A 13,860-nucleotide genomic window follows, 5' to 3' on the forward strand; every position below is an offset into this window, starting at 1 on the left:
CACTATCACCGTTTCTCTTTAAAAAGGAGGTAACAGGGATTCAGTTCCATACTTCCCAGGCTTCTGTTCTTTTCCGCTGTGTTGCACAATCCCTACACTCTAGCCCACCTTTTCCCTTTGGCTCATTGCTCATTTCTGAGTCAACCATGGGTCTGTCTGTACATATTCAAGGTAGTATCAACATCTTGCTTTTGAAAAGTTTGATTTTTATTGTCATTTGCTTATTTTTATTTTTAAAAATTTAATTTACTTTTTTTTCCCCCATGAATCAAGAAAAGCATGTATTCACTTACAAATTTTATTTTTCTCTCAATGATTTAAAATCTTTTCATCTTGATTTTTTTTTGGGGGGGCAGCTAAACTAGAAAATTATAGTTTTCCTCCTGAGAAAATGCAGTGATGTTCTTTCTTATAAATTGGCCTCTCTGATTTTCTTGTCAGCCTGCTTCAAGGAGATCCATGTGTTTAATACACTTGCTCGCAGTCGGGCCCAGATCAAATGGTTATTTAATCCAAATATCTGAGCAGCAAACTGAGCTGATCCTTCTGGAGAAAGGATGGTTGAACAGCCAAGACCACTGGGTAATCGAAGAGAAGACCACACATCCTGAGCTCCCCAGTCTGGAGTGAGGGGAGGACAGCTGAAAACTGGATATGCAGTGTTACCAGCTAACACGGGTCCTAAACCGTTGCTTCTGCCTGCCACTGCCACAAATACAGTAGGAACACCATCCCCTTCATACTCAGCTTTAATCCTCAGAGTTTCATCTGGTCCTTTATGGGCAGAGGTGACCCTAAGTTCACATGGAATGCCAAAATTTCCACAAGCCTTCTTAATTTTTTCACAGTGATTAAGATCAGAGGTTGAGCCCATCAATACTATAACCCTGCACTGACTTTCTGGTTTCAGAAGCAACTCTACTCTTTCTGCAACCCACTCAAAATTTTTCTTTACCATCTGTAGCCCTTCAGGAGTTACTTCCTTGAGATCACTATATGACTGTTTGTCTTTTTGCTGGGTTCGATCTCCTGATGGCCAGAGTCTCCAGGAATCATTATCAATAACATCAGCAAGAACAATTTCTCTGGTGGTTACATCAACACCAAATTCAATCTTCATATCAACTAGTGTATAGTTCTGGGGCAACCAGGATTTCTCCAGTATTTCAAAAATAACCTGCGTAGCATGACTCATGATATCCACTTCAGTTTGTCCTATAACAAGTCCAGCAAAGCAAAAATTTGCAGCAATTAGCTGTTCTTCAGACCACTGTGGATCATTATTGGCATCATCCTTAAAAAACATCTCCACTTTAGGAGGGTAGAACTTATACCCTTCCTTAACACCAGGAGTTCTTTTGAGAAAAGAACCAGTTGCTATTCTTCTACAAACCCATTCAGTTGGAATCATTCCACGCTTAGGTGCAATGAAAGCTGTCTCCCCACATTTTCTGGTGAAAGCAGTTTTGATACCTGCTTCCTGTAACAACTGAAAAATACAGCTGGTAATTTTATTTAAGATTGCAGCTTTTCCTTCAAGGTGATTCTTTCTGGCTGCATTTCCTGCTGTAATCTGGTCCTTGGACTGCAGGAGGACTTTTCCTGGACTATCCAAAAATTCATAGACTTCTTTTGTTTTACCCTCATAAGAGTTTTTTACCAATCTTCAGTACTTCGACTGCCGCCATTGTCCGGAGTCGTCTGGGGCCTTCGGCCGCGCTGGGCGATCAGAGAGGCTCACGGGGTGGGGGAGGGAGGCACCTCCCACCTTAATTTACTTTTTATTGAATGATCAATTCTTTAAATTCTATGGTGGCGGTGGGTTAGTAAAGTCATGTCCAACTCTTGCACCCCCATGGACTTATAGCCCATAAGGTTCCACTGTCTATGGGATTTTCCAGGCAAGAACCCTGGAGTGGGTTGCCATTTCCTTTTCCAGGGGATCTTCCTGACCCAGGGATCAAACTTGCATGTCCTGAATTGCAGGCAAATTTTTAAATTCTATAGTGCTTTACAATTTTCAAAAGTTTCACACACATAATTTCATATAATCCCATAATAACTTCTTTTTTTATCCACTGTCCTACTATTGACTCTGCTCCTTTTCCTCTTCCCACTGGTAACCACTCGTTTGTTCTATGAGTCTGCTTCTTTTTAGTTTTATTAGTATGTTTTATTTTTTAATAAAATATACTAATAAAACTAAAAAGAAGCAGGCTCATGGATAGAACAAACTAGTGGATTTTTTAAGATGCCTCATATAAGTGGTATCTAGAAAAGGAAATGGCAACGCACTCCGGTGTTCTTGCCTGGAGAATCCCATGGACAGAAGAGTCTGGAGAGCTGCAGTTCATGGGGTAGCACAAAATCAGAAATGACTGAAGTGACTCAGCACATATGCCGACATAAGTGATATCATACAGTATTAGGCTTTATAGTATGTCTGACCTGTTTCACTTAGCATGATGCCCTCCAAGTCCGTCCATGTTGCTGCAAATGGAAAAATGCCATTCTTTTTTATGACTGACTGGTATTCCATTGCGTGTATGTGTATACACATATATTTTATCTGGGATGGACACTTAGGCTGCTTCCATACCTTGGCAATTATAATGCCTCTATGAACATTGGGGTGTTTGTACAATTTTGGATTGGTGCTTTTTTTCCCAGGAGTGGACTTGCTGGGTCATATCCTAGCTCTGTTTTTAGCTTCTTGAGAAACGTGTATACTATTTTTGACAATGGCTGCACCAATTTACATTCCTACAATACTATAGGAGGGTTCCCTTTTCTCCAAATCCTCGTCAACATTTGTTATTTGTATTCTTTTTGATGACAGCCATTCTGATAAGTATGAGGTGATATCTCATTGTGGTTTTGGTTTGCATGCTTAAATTTTATTGTCATTTATTTTTAGAGAAGTTGGTTGTGATAATTTATAACTCTTCAGAAACTGTTTATAATAACATATGTCACAGAGTAGGAGCTCAGATATTTGCTAAAAGAATTGTTAAAACCTATAAGATGTAAAGATCTTCACTGTAGATGAATTAAATATAACCGCTGAATATGGGAATGCAGCATAGATTTTTCTTGAAACTCCACTGGTGATTTTAAGGCATAGTTGTCAGGTCTTTGATGGGCATCAGAATATCTTATCCTGTTGCAGGCAAAACACTGGATTTAGTGTGAAATCCTTGATCAGTAGGACTCAGTTATCTCATTCATAGCAGAGTAGGGGCCATTTGAAGGTCTCCAAAGCCTAGTACCTAGACAGCATATTAAAAAGCAGAGACATTACTTTGCCAACAAAGGTCTGTCTAGTCAAAGCTATGGTTTTACAGTAGTCATGTATGGATGTGAGCACTGGACTATAAAGAAAGCTGAGCGCTGAAGAACTGATGCTTTTGAACTGTGGTGTTGGAGAAGACTCTTGAGAGTCCCTTAGACTGCAAGGAGATCCAACCAGTCCATCCTAAAGAAAATTAGTCCTGAATATTCATTGGAAGGACTGATGCTGAAACTGAAACTCCAATATTTGGCCACCTGATGTGAAGAACTGACTCATTGGAAAAGACCCTGGTGCTGGAAAAGATTGAAGGCAGGAGGAGAAGGGGACAACAGAGGATGAGATGGTTGGATGGCATCACTGACTCGATGGACATGAGTTTGAGTAAGCTCTGGGAGTTGGTGATGGACAGTGAGGCCTGGCGTGCTGCAGTCCATGGGGTTGAAAGAGTCGGACACGACTGAGCGACTGAACTGAATTGCACAGAAAGCCTAGTCCATTCCTAGCACTTAACAATTCAAAGGAAGTGGACTCTATCTGTAGTCTAAGATTCTTCACCTGCATGGCTTTCTACCAAATGATTGTTAGCCACTCAAAAACTCCTTCCAAACTGACAAACTACCTGCCCATGCTGCTTCAGCAAACATTCAACCTACTTTCTTTTGCCAGTGGGTTCAAATCCAACAGTTTTTAAAAGATAATTTTTGGCCCTGGACTGACAGAACCCTATGAAGACCTTCATACAACACTATCTCAGTTCTTGCTCTGGAGATAGAGGGCTCACTTAGAGGTATATCCTTTGCTATATTAGTTTCTTTTCATGCTGTTCATGGGGTTCTCAAGGCAAGAATCCTGAAGTGGTTTGCCATTACTTTCTCCAGTCAATCCTAAAGGAAATCCAACCATGAGTTTGAGTAAGCTCTAGGATTTGGTGATGGACAGGGAAGCCTGGTGTGCTCCAGTCCATGGGGTTGCAAAGAGTAAGATATGACTGAGCAACTGAACTGAACTGTATTAGTGTATTTTGTTGGATTTTTCTTTCTGAAATTTTATCTAGAGTAAAGCCTTATGCAGAATAATAGCAAAAGATACAAGGACAGAGACTTTTATGATATATAGGAGGTTCACAAGGGCAATGCAGAGAATTGCCCTTGTTTAGGAAGTTGTGGAGAGCCACTGATATTTCTGCAATAAACTCATTATTTTAGACAATGAAATATTTGTTGAATTGATGAATAAATGCATAATAAGTAAGTAAGAGAGATGCAGCTATTTTGGTTGGTTAAAGAAGGTTAAGATGACTATTATCTTGTCTATATAACCCAAATGGGAAGAGTTAGCTGTGAGAAGTGATAAAAGACATAAAAAGGACAGAATGATGAGACAAGCAGACACCTAATAGAAGTTTGTTGTTGTTCAATTTCTTACTCCTGTCCAACTCTTTGCGACCCCATAGACTGCAGTTCACCAGGCTCCCCTGTGCTTCAGTATCTCTTGGAGTTTGCTCAAATTCACGTTCCTTGAGTCGGTTATGTTATTTAACCATCTTATCCTCTGCCACCTTGTCCTTTTGCCTTTAATCTTCCCCAGCACCAGGATTGTTTTCAATGAGTCGACTCTTCTCATCAAGTGGCCAAAGTATTGGAGTTTCAGCTTCAGCATCAGTCCTTCCAATGAATATTCATGGTTGATTTCCTTTAGGACTGGCTAGATCTATTTGCAGTCCAAGAGACTCTCAAGAGTCTTCTCCAGCACCACAATTTGAAAGCATCAATTCTTCAGCACTCAGCCTTCTTTTTGGTCCAAATCTCACATCAATACATGTCTACTGGAAAAACCTGAGCTTTGACTATGCAGACTTTTGTCAGCAAAGGGATGTCTCTGCTTTTTAATATGCTGTCTAGGTTTGTCAAAGCTTTCCTTCCAAGGAGCAAGTGTCTTTTAATTTCATGGCTGCAGTCACCATCCACAGTGATTTTGGAGTCCAAGAAAATAAAATTTGCAACTGCTTCTACTTTTTCCCCTTCTCTTTGCCATGAAGTGATGGGGCCAGATGACACAATCTTAGTTTTTTGAATGTTGTGTTTCAAGCCAGCTTTTTCACTCTCTTCTTTTACCTCATCAAGAGGCTCTTAAGTTCCTCTTCACTTTCTGCCATTAGAGTGGTATTATCTGCATATCCGAGGTTGTTGATATTTCTCCTGGCAATCTTGATTCTAGCTTTTGTTTCATCCAGGCTGGCATTTCACATAATGTACTCTGTATATAAGTTAAGTAAGCAGGATGACAATATAAACCTTGATGTACTACTTTCCCAATTTTTAACCAGTTGGTTGTTCCATGTCTGATTCTAACAGTTGCTTCTTTACCTGCAAGCAGGTTTCTCAGAAGATGGTTAAGGTGGTCTGGTATTCCCATCTCTTTAAGAAATTGTCACAGTTCGCTGTGATCCACACAGTCAAATGCTTTAGTGTAGTCAATGAAGCAGAAGTAGATGTTTTTCTGGAATTCACTTGCCTTTTTCTATGATCAGCGGATGTTGGCAATTTTATCTCTCGTTCCTCTGCCTTTTCTAAACCCAGGTTGTACACCTGTAAGTTCTCGGTTCACATATTGCTGAAACCTAACTTGAAGGATTTTGAACATAATCTTACTAGCATGTGAAATGAGTGCAATTTTATGGTAGTTTGAACATTCTTTGGCATTGCCTTTCTTTGGGATTGGAATGAAAACTAACATTTTCCAATCCTGTTACTGCTAAGTTTTCCAAATTTCCTAACATATTGAGCGCAGCACTTTAACAGCATCATATTTTGGGATTTGAAATAGCTCAGCTGGAATTCTATCACCTCCAATACCTTTTCTTCATAGTAATGCTTCCTAAAGGCCCACTGGACTTCACATTCCAGCATATCTTGCTCTAGGTGAGTGACCACAACATCGTGTTTATCTAGGTCACTAAGACTTTTTTGTATAGTTCTTCTGTGTATTCTTGCCACTGCATTTTGATCTCTTGGCTTCTTTTATGTCCTTACCATGTCTGTCCTTCATCATGCCCATCTTTACATAAAATGTTCCCTTGATATCTCCAATTTTCTTGAAGAAATCTCTATTCTTTCCCATTCTTCCTCCTCCCCTCCCCTATTTCTTCACATTTTGAATAAGTTCCCACGTGATGCTGATGTGCTGGTTTGAAGATCAAATTTTCAATAGCATTGCTTAAGACTTGGGACTTGGAGTTAGAATATGTTGTTCTCAATTTTGGTCTGTCACTTATTGACTGTGATAGCTCTAGTCAATCTATTATGTATCCTAGGGCATAACTAAAAATACTATAATGCAGTATATAAACTATATTTACAAGGGATGTTATTAGAATGCAGTCTGATCCAGCTGATCTGGAATGGGGACTGAATTTCTGCATTTTGTTAGAAGCATGTTTCCAGTGATACTCATACAGCTGGCCCATGAACCAGATTCTGATTAACAAGTTACTAGGCCATTATTTCTCCCATACCTCACATGTTTATTATTACAATAAAATAAAAGTATGTAAATTTAAAAGGACTGCAAATCGTGAAGCAAAATGTGAATGTAAGATGATGGTAATAGATTGATAGAAGAAATAGAAAAGACAACCTCTGCATTTTGAGCTAACTAGGAGAACATTGGCAAATTTATAGAAGTGGAGAAGTCAGGAAAGTAACTTGCTTTAAAATTGTTGATTTAGGGAGGAAGCAGCAGGCAGTTGAAAACATAAGACAGAAATAAGCTTGGGAAAATTTTGTCTTCACATACCAATTTAGGATTTGTATACATATGATTGAATGTTATTTTTGAATATGTGGATGTGACAGAAAGAAAAGAGATTCAGTACGGAATCTGGAAAGAAATAACATTAGGAAGAGATGAGAAGAAAGAGAGGTATCATTAAAAGAGAGATCATATTTCAACACTTTGTCATAGAGACATCATTTGTCCAACCCTGAGCTGTAGCAACAGATTTTACATCCTCGTGATTGAGGATAACAATCGGTTGGGTTTTCTAGGCATTCCCCTACTTGGTTATTATGGAAGCATCCCATTTATGTATGGAGTTTATGAGCAGCTGTTCCATGAACGATGGGAAAATACACACCCAAGATTTATAAGTATGCTGGACTAAATCACAGGCATTGAGAAAATACAGCAATTGAGGGAAATCATGAATTTTATAAAAGATAAGAGGAAGAAGATATGAGGAATTCTGCAACTGGATATCGATAAAAAAGTTGTTGATTCCTTGCCTTATCAATAAATTTAGACATTTGAATACCCTTGAAGCTCAAGAAAAAAAATACTGTCCAGCAGTTTGTGGAGAGTGATAGCTTTTCACAGAGATAGTTGATCTATTGAATAGAATAATGAGTGGATTTGCTGACTGCTAATAATTGCATAATTTTAAAAGAAAAGATGTTTGGCCTAAGATAGTAGTGCATTTGAAGAGGTCATGATAATGTTCTTAAGGATGCTTCCAGATAATGACCTTGAATGCTGAGAAAGGTTAAAAAGAATTTTTCTTTCTTTTTTTGTGTTTTCTGTAAATCATTGGCTCTTTTGCTTTTTGGGTGCTTTTATTTTCCCTCTTAAGTTTAAAGTACTCAGTGTTAAAATCTGGACAGTTTGAAGTTTGATTTGCAATCATCTAAACTCCAAATCAACAAAGGTCTCTTTCTAACATTGATTTACTCTCAGAGGGTCATTCATAAACATATTCATTATAGACACACTCCTCGAATATTCAATAATACATCAATCACTGAGCTGTTTATGTTGAGACACAATTGAAATTGAACAATATAATTCAATAAAATTACTGGTCTTTTTATTTATTCATCTAAACTCTAGTTGCTCAGTCACTGTAAACAGATCCATTGAAAACAATTCACTTTCTGTTGTTTTGTGATTGATCTTCTCAAACACATGATTTTTCTTAATTCAGACAAAATATTTCATTTCTTCAAGTACATGGAAAAGAATTAGAGCCAGCTGAATGCAATAAGAGATGAGGAAGGAAGACGCTCAATAAAAGGAAATCAAACCTGTTTACAAGTCTGGGATCTAAACACTTGTGAGGTTTGTGGTTTTGGAAACTATATTCATATGTTAGAGGAGAAAATGATGAAGGCTGGCTAAACATGGGTTTAAAATGGCCTCGGTCAAATTCTTATTTCTCCTTGCATCCTAAATGCCCCATTTAAATCAAGTGCTCCCCTTAATTTCAATGAAATCCTATTCAGGCAAAATACACTAATGTATATTGCAGGGAAAGAGAAATTCATTTTTTCCCCATAAAGGATCGAAACATATCTACTATTCAGAAGACAGAAGTTAGAATATGGAAGTATTCATAAAAACAATTAAGATATATAGTGATCATGAGACACACCAAATTATTGTCTCGTTTGAGTAGTAACTCTTGGTTTCCTAAATCTGTTTTTTGTTTCCAGCTCTTCTACTTTGAATATATGATACTGAAAATATGCTAAACATGGTCCTTGGGCAAATTAGAAACAGAGATTGGTAAAACATCAGGAATTTTTTTTTCTTATTTCAATTTCAAGTGTTGTGTTTATTTAGAAGGTAAACAAATTTAATATAAATGCATTCTGGTATCATAAGGATGACCATCTGCTAACTAATGACTCTCCTGGAGTTTCAGCGCCCCTTAGGCATATATATTCATTTATTTATATTTTTAAACCTGATAACTGTTTTTTTTTTTTTTTTTAATGAGAATGATCAGGTACAAACCGTTATTTGCTGTGTATGCAGTATATATACCTGTTGTATACTGCATATTGTCTATGCAGTCATTTTGGATCAAGTAACATCAAGTGATGGGTTACCGAAAAAGATACTGACTGCAAGAGCTTTTTAATTTGTGGGCTTTGAAATTCTGATGACTGGAAGAAAAAAAAAAAGAAAGGCTGAAGGGAACTGGCATTTTAATTCCATGTGGCTGAGCTTTTTAGTTGCATTCAGACACTTCTATTTTTATTTCTTCAAGCTGGGCCCATTTCCAAGTAGGAAGCTGTGGAATTATTGCACTCAATCCCACATTTAGTGCAATCCCCTATAACACTAAGGTTAGGTCAACCTTTTCCCTGTCCCCTGCTTTAAACCTACAAATAGATCAGATTTCATGATAAGGAACAAGCAAAAAAGGACAAAAGATTGTAAGTGAAACATTGAACCAGCTTGACTTGAATTAGAATTGAATCAACTGCATAATCTAATGTTCACAGAGTGCTTTGGCCTCAGATCCTGGTTGGTTTCACCCCATAGCATTTAAGTTATTCTTTCTTTTCTTCTACACTTTTTTTTTTCCATTGCCCTGCTGTGTGCTGATACATATAAAAGGATAGCTCTTTGTGTTTTATGCAATGGAAAAATTGCTGCTGAAGTCTTAGCCTTGAAAGGCATTGACTGTATCTAAAAACAGAAAAAAGCAATCTTTTGCCCTGCCTCCCATTGGTTGTTTGGAAACAGCTGTTGGACGCCAAGTTTGTACTTCACCCTTATCAGCCCATTTGCTGAGATCAGAATGTGCCTGAATAACTCTGAAGGTTAAAATATGTTGACTGAGTTTTCTACTGCTACCATTCCAGAAGGCCAGCTCATACTGTCTGTCAACAGCAGCCAGGCTCTGCCTTTCTCATGGTCGTGACATGTACTGGAAATATTCCTGGTTTCTATACATCTTTTGTTTTGTATTGAGATATAGTTGATTAACAATGTTGTGATAGTTTTAGGTGAGCAGCAAAGGGACTCAGCCATATATATACGTGTATCCATTCTCCCCCTAACTCCCCTCCCATCGAGGCTCCCATATAACATTGAGCAGAGTTCCATGTGCTATACAGTAGGCCCTTGTTGGTTATCCATTTTAAAAATAGCAGTGTGTACATGTCCATCCTAACCTCCCTAACTATTCCTTCCCTCCGGCAAGCAGACGTTTGTTCTCTAAGTCTGTAAAAATAAGAACTTTTAAATATTACAATACCATGTTCCAGAATCTCATGTTAATGATACATTCTTTTTAGCTTAAAAACATGGTCTAAAAGATGGTAATTAGTAATCTTGCAGTTTGCAGTGTATTCACATTTATCTCCAAATAATGTACTGTGTTTTGTCAGTTATTTATCTAGTTATTTATATATTTATGTGATGCCTATTTCTGGAATATTCAGGGACTTTGACAAGTGTGCTGTGTTAGCAGAAAATAATATTTGAGAAAGAAGCAGTAGTCTTTTTCACTTGATTACATTAATACAGCAACTATAGTAGTTGTTCCATGACTTATTGAACAGCCATTAGAAGGAAAGAGAAAGAAATAGATCAGCCAGTCACCCAAGAAACTGAGTAATAGACACTGAATATCCACTCTGTGATTTCTCTCCAAGCTATCATGGGAGAACCAAAAGAAATAGAACTGTTATACAAAAGGTAAAATACGGAATTTAGGAGAGATATACATTTGAAAAGGCTTATTTTTATCTTTCTTTGCTCATATAGTTCCTTCTCTAAACTCAGAGCTTTCCCTTGCCTCAAAGAGTATCATTTGGGCAAAAAACCAGTGAACTATGTGGAGATCATTAGTGAACAAAATATTTATCATCAAATTTATCATCAGATTTCAATTATTCTGAAAACCAATTAAATATCATACCTAGTGATCATAAAACAGACCAAATTATATTCTTATATTGAGAAATACATCTTAATTTCCCATATCTGCTTTCTTTTTCTAACTTATTTTCTTGGTATAAATGATATTAAAAATGTGCTAAGTTAGTGAACTAAGATCAGGATATCCATATAACTGTATTTCAATGGAACATTTATTAATTATCAAGCTCTACAATATTTTGATGTAAGGAATATTTCATGAATATTTTGTTTCTTGGGAAATACTGCCAATAGTTCTTTTTCGCCATATACAGTTATTTGAGGAGGTGGTGATAATCAATGAACTCTTCACCAGGCTCATCAAGAAATGACAGCCAAGAAGGAATAGTCAAGTGGTATCCTCAATCCCTTGGGAAAGAGCAGGTCTCCTTTTGCAGAAACTGACAGAGATTTATATAGGAAAAAGAATTGAGAACTGTCCTTCCTTCCCAACTTTCACCTGAAGTCTGCTTACTCATTACAGATGCTGTTTTTATCTTCTTAAATTCCATCCCATTTTCATATAAAAAATTTGATGTAACTTTGAGGGATTTTCCTATCCATAATGCTTGCTTCCATTCAAGTTTCCTTAAGATATTTTGTGTGTTCTGATAGCTCTTTCTCCAATGCTATCAGAATGAATTCTTTCTAAAGTTTTGTACATTCAGATGGTGTATCCAGTTAAATATTAAATGTTTTAGGATCTTCACCATATAGTTCCATCATTGATATATAATCATATTTTTATTAAATCAATATTTTTATTAAGCTTTGACTTTTTATTAAAACTTTTCTTACCCAGAATTAAAATGAAGTATAATAGATAAGATCACATGCTCTATATTGCATGTATATACATGTGTGCCTATTTTAGGAGAAAGGTATATTGAGAAGAACAACCTAAAAGTACCTGATGTTTAGGACTGTGGTAAAGGAAAAACCATGCTTTCATGTACAAAAATCCTACAAATATAAAAATAATAATCTTTGATTATGTGAATTATGACTAAAAATAGATTGCTTTATATTGTTTTTTTTCTGAACACAATATGAAAAGGAAAGTTTAAAAATATAATTGGTTGAGACTGGCAGTGTGTATTTTGTACTCAAAGAAATTTTGCAACTCTGTGCTCTTAAGTAGGTCAATTAACTTCTCTAATTGCAATTTTCTCTTCTGTAAGGCCAGGGGATTGGATTATGTATCTCTCAGATTTCTCCAGGTTTTAGTATTGAATGCACTCCTTTTATGAAACTTAACACATCTTAGAATTTATCAACTTAAAGCTACATATTTGTGTATGGGTTACTTCTACAATGATTTCACATCATCAGTTTTGTTATGCTTACTTAGCATTTAGAGAGGAACAGAAGAAGAGGAGACAATAGGCTGGAATCAGGTATAATTCCTGAAGCTCAAAGAGCTAAAGCATATTTGCAGTTACAGGCGATACACTTTTTGAGGAAGATTTGATAAAAAGGAAAGTTCACTGTAAATTTTAGTGCCTATTTGTGTTGAGTATATTTTGAATGATAGTTATTTACTTCTCACAACAACTCTGAAGTAGGTATTGATATCCAATTTATACTGTTTGTAAACTGTAGCTCAGTGGAGCTCAAGAGCCACAGAGTTAGGAAGTAACACAGCTGGAGTACTTATGTTTGAGTGACTCCAAAGCCCTTACATGCTCTTACCAGATCACAATGTGACTTTTGTTCTTGAGGGTAGAGGAGCAACAGAGAAGTGTGTATGGGAGAGCTGAGTAGCAGTACAATGAGGAGCTTTATATCAGGGCTCCCATATAGTTCCAAGATCAATACATTTTATTAACCTTTGAATTTTTATTAAAACAGTTCTTACCCAGAAAAAATTAAAATAAAGTAGTTAAGACCATATGTGGTGCTAAGAAAGACTTATGTCTGTTGATTCTGCACTATTAAATGATACTATAATGTTAATCATAATATTAAAATATTGAATAAATAAATAAGGATCCAAGCCTTGAGCTAAGGCCATCATCATCTTTCTTTTTTTTTTTTTTTAACACAGACATGCTTTCATAAGAATGATAGGCACATAAAATTTACCCTCTATGAGAGATTACCCAAGCAATTATTGTTATTTTGTAGGGTTTGTGTCTTGCTTCAGATCCATGAATGAATATTGAGGGCTTTATGTTCAGACCTATGAAATGAAGGAGAGTGTATGCTTATTCTTCTAATAACTAAGAAGATATCAAATATGTATTATTGGATTGAGGCAATGGAAAGGGTGAAAAGAAAGAGTATATTTTTAAAAGAAGAAAAATAAAATTAAGTTTTTTGGGTGTATAAGAATTTTCAGAATTATTATAAATAGAAGGGCCTATCTCAGCTTGATTACTTCAAAACAGCTTCCTGCGACCTCCCACCAAGTAGATGAGCAATTAGTATAATCACAGCAATAAGTCAAAGACACTTGCTGTTCAAACTTGTGTTGCGATTCTTCCTTTTGGCATGGCTCCTGGGTTATTCCAGTTGCATACCCATAGACATGCATGCACATATTTAATTAACACTTAATTTGGTAAAAAGCAAAATGCCTAGGAATGACTTTTTGTATCAAGGTTAAATAAAGGGCACTGAAAAATAAAGCTGTGCTGAAAAGAACAGTGGCCAAGGCAGGGATATTCTTATATTCCAAACAGTCGTGCAGATGGAAGTCTGGCCAACAAAACCATAAAGCATCAAGTCTGACTGTGAGTCAATCTGTCGGTGTAAGTACAAGGTGACTCAGGAAAAGATGCATTTTGTTTTTCTGACAAATATTCAGAGACTCTAGAACATTTATGTGTGTTGTATATTGATGGCAGGAAAGGATTAAA

General features: G+C 36.6%; 1 pseudogene across 1 annotated transcript; it reads right to left on the reverse strand.

Annotated features, from left to right (window-relative positions):
• Positions 1–256: 256 nt before the first annotated feature.
• LOC145520411 (bifunctional phosphoribosylaminoimidazole carboxylase/phosphoribosylaminoimidazole succinocarboxamide synthetase pseudogene) lies at positions 257–1,718 on the reverse strand (annotated as a pseudogene). The gene has a single exon (XR_014064451.1). The product of XR_014064451.1 is annotated as a bifunctional phosphoribosylaminoimidazole carboxylase/phosphoribosylaminoimidazole succinocarboxamide synthetase pseudogene (transcript).
• Positions 1,719–13,860: the final 12,142 nt, after the last annotated feature.

This window comes from Giraffa tippelskirchi, chromosome 9 (assembly GCF_054371585.1).
Source record: "Giraffa tippelskirchi isolate mGirTip1 chromosome 9, T2T-mGirTip1v1.2.pri, whole genome shotgun sequence".
NCBI lineage: Eukaryota > Metazoa > Chordata > Mammalia > Artiodactyla > Giraffidae > Giraffa > Giraffa tippelskirchi.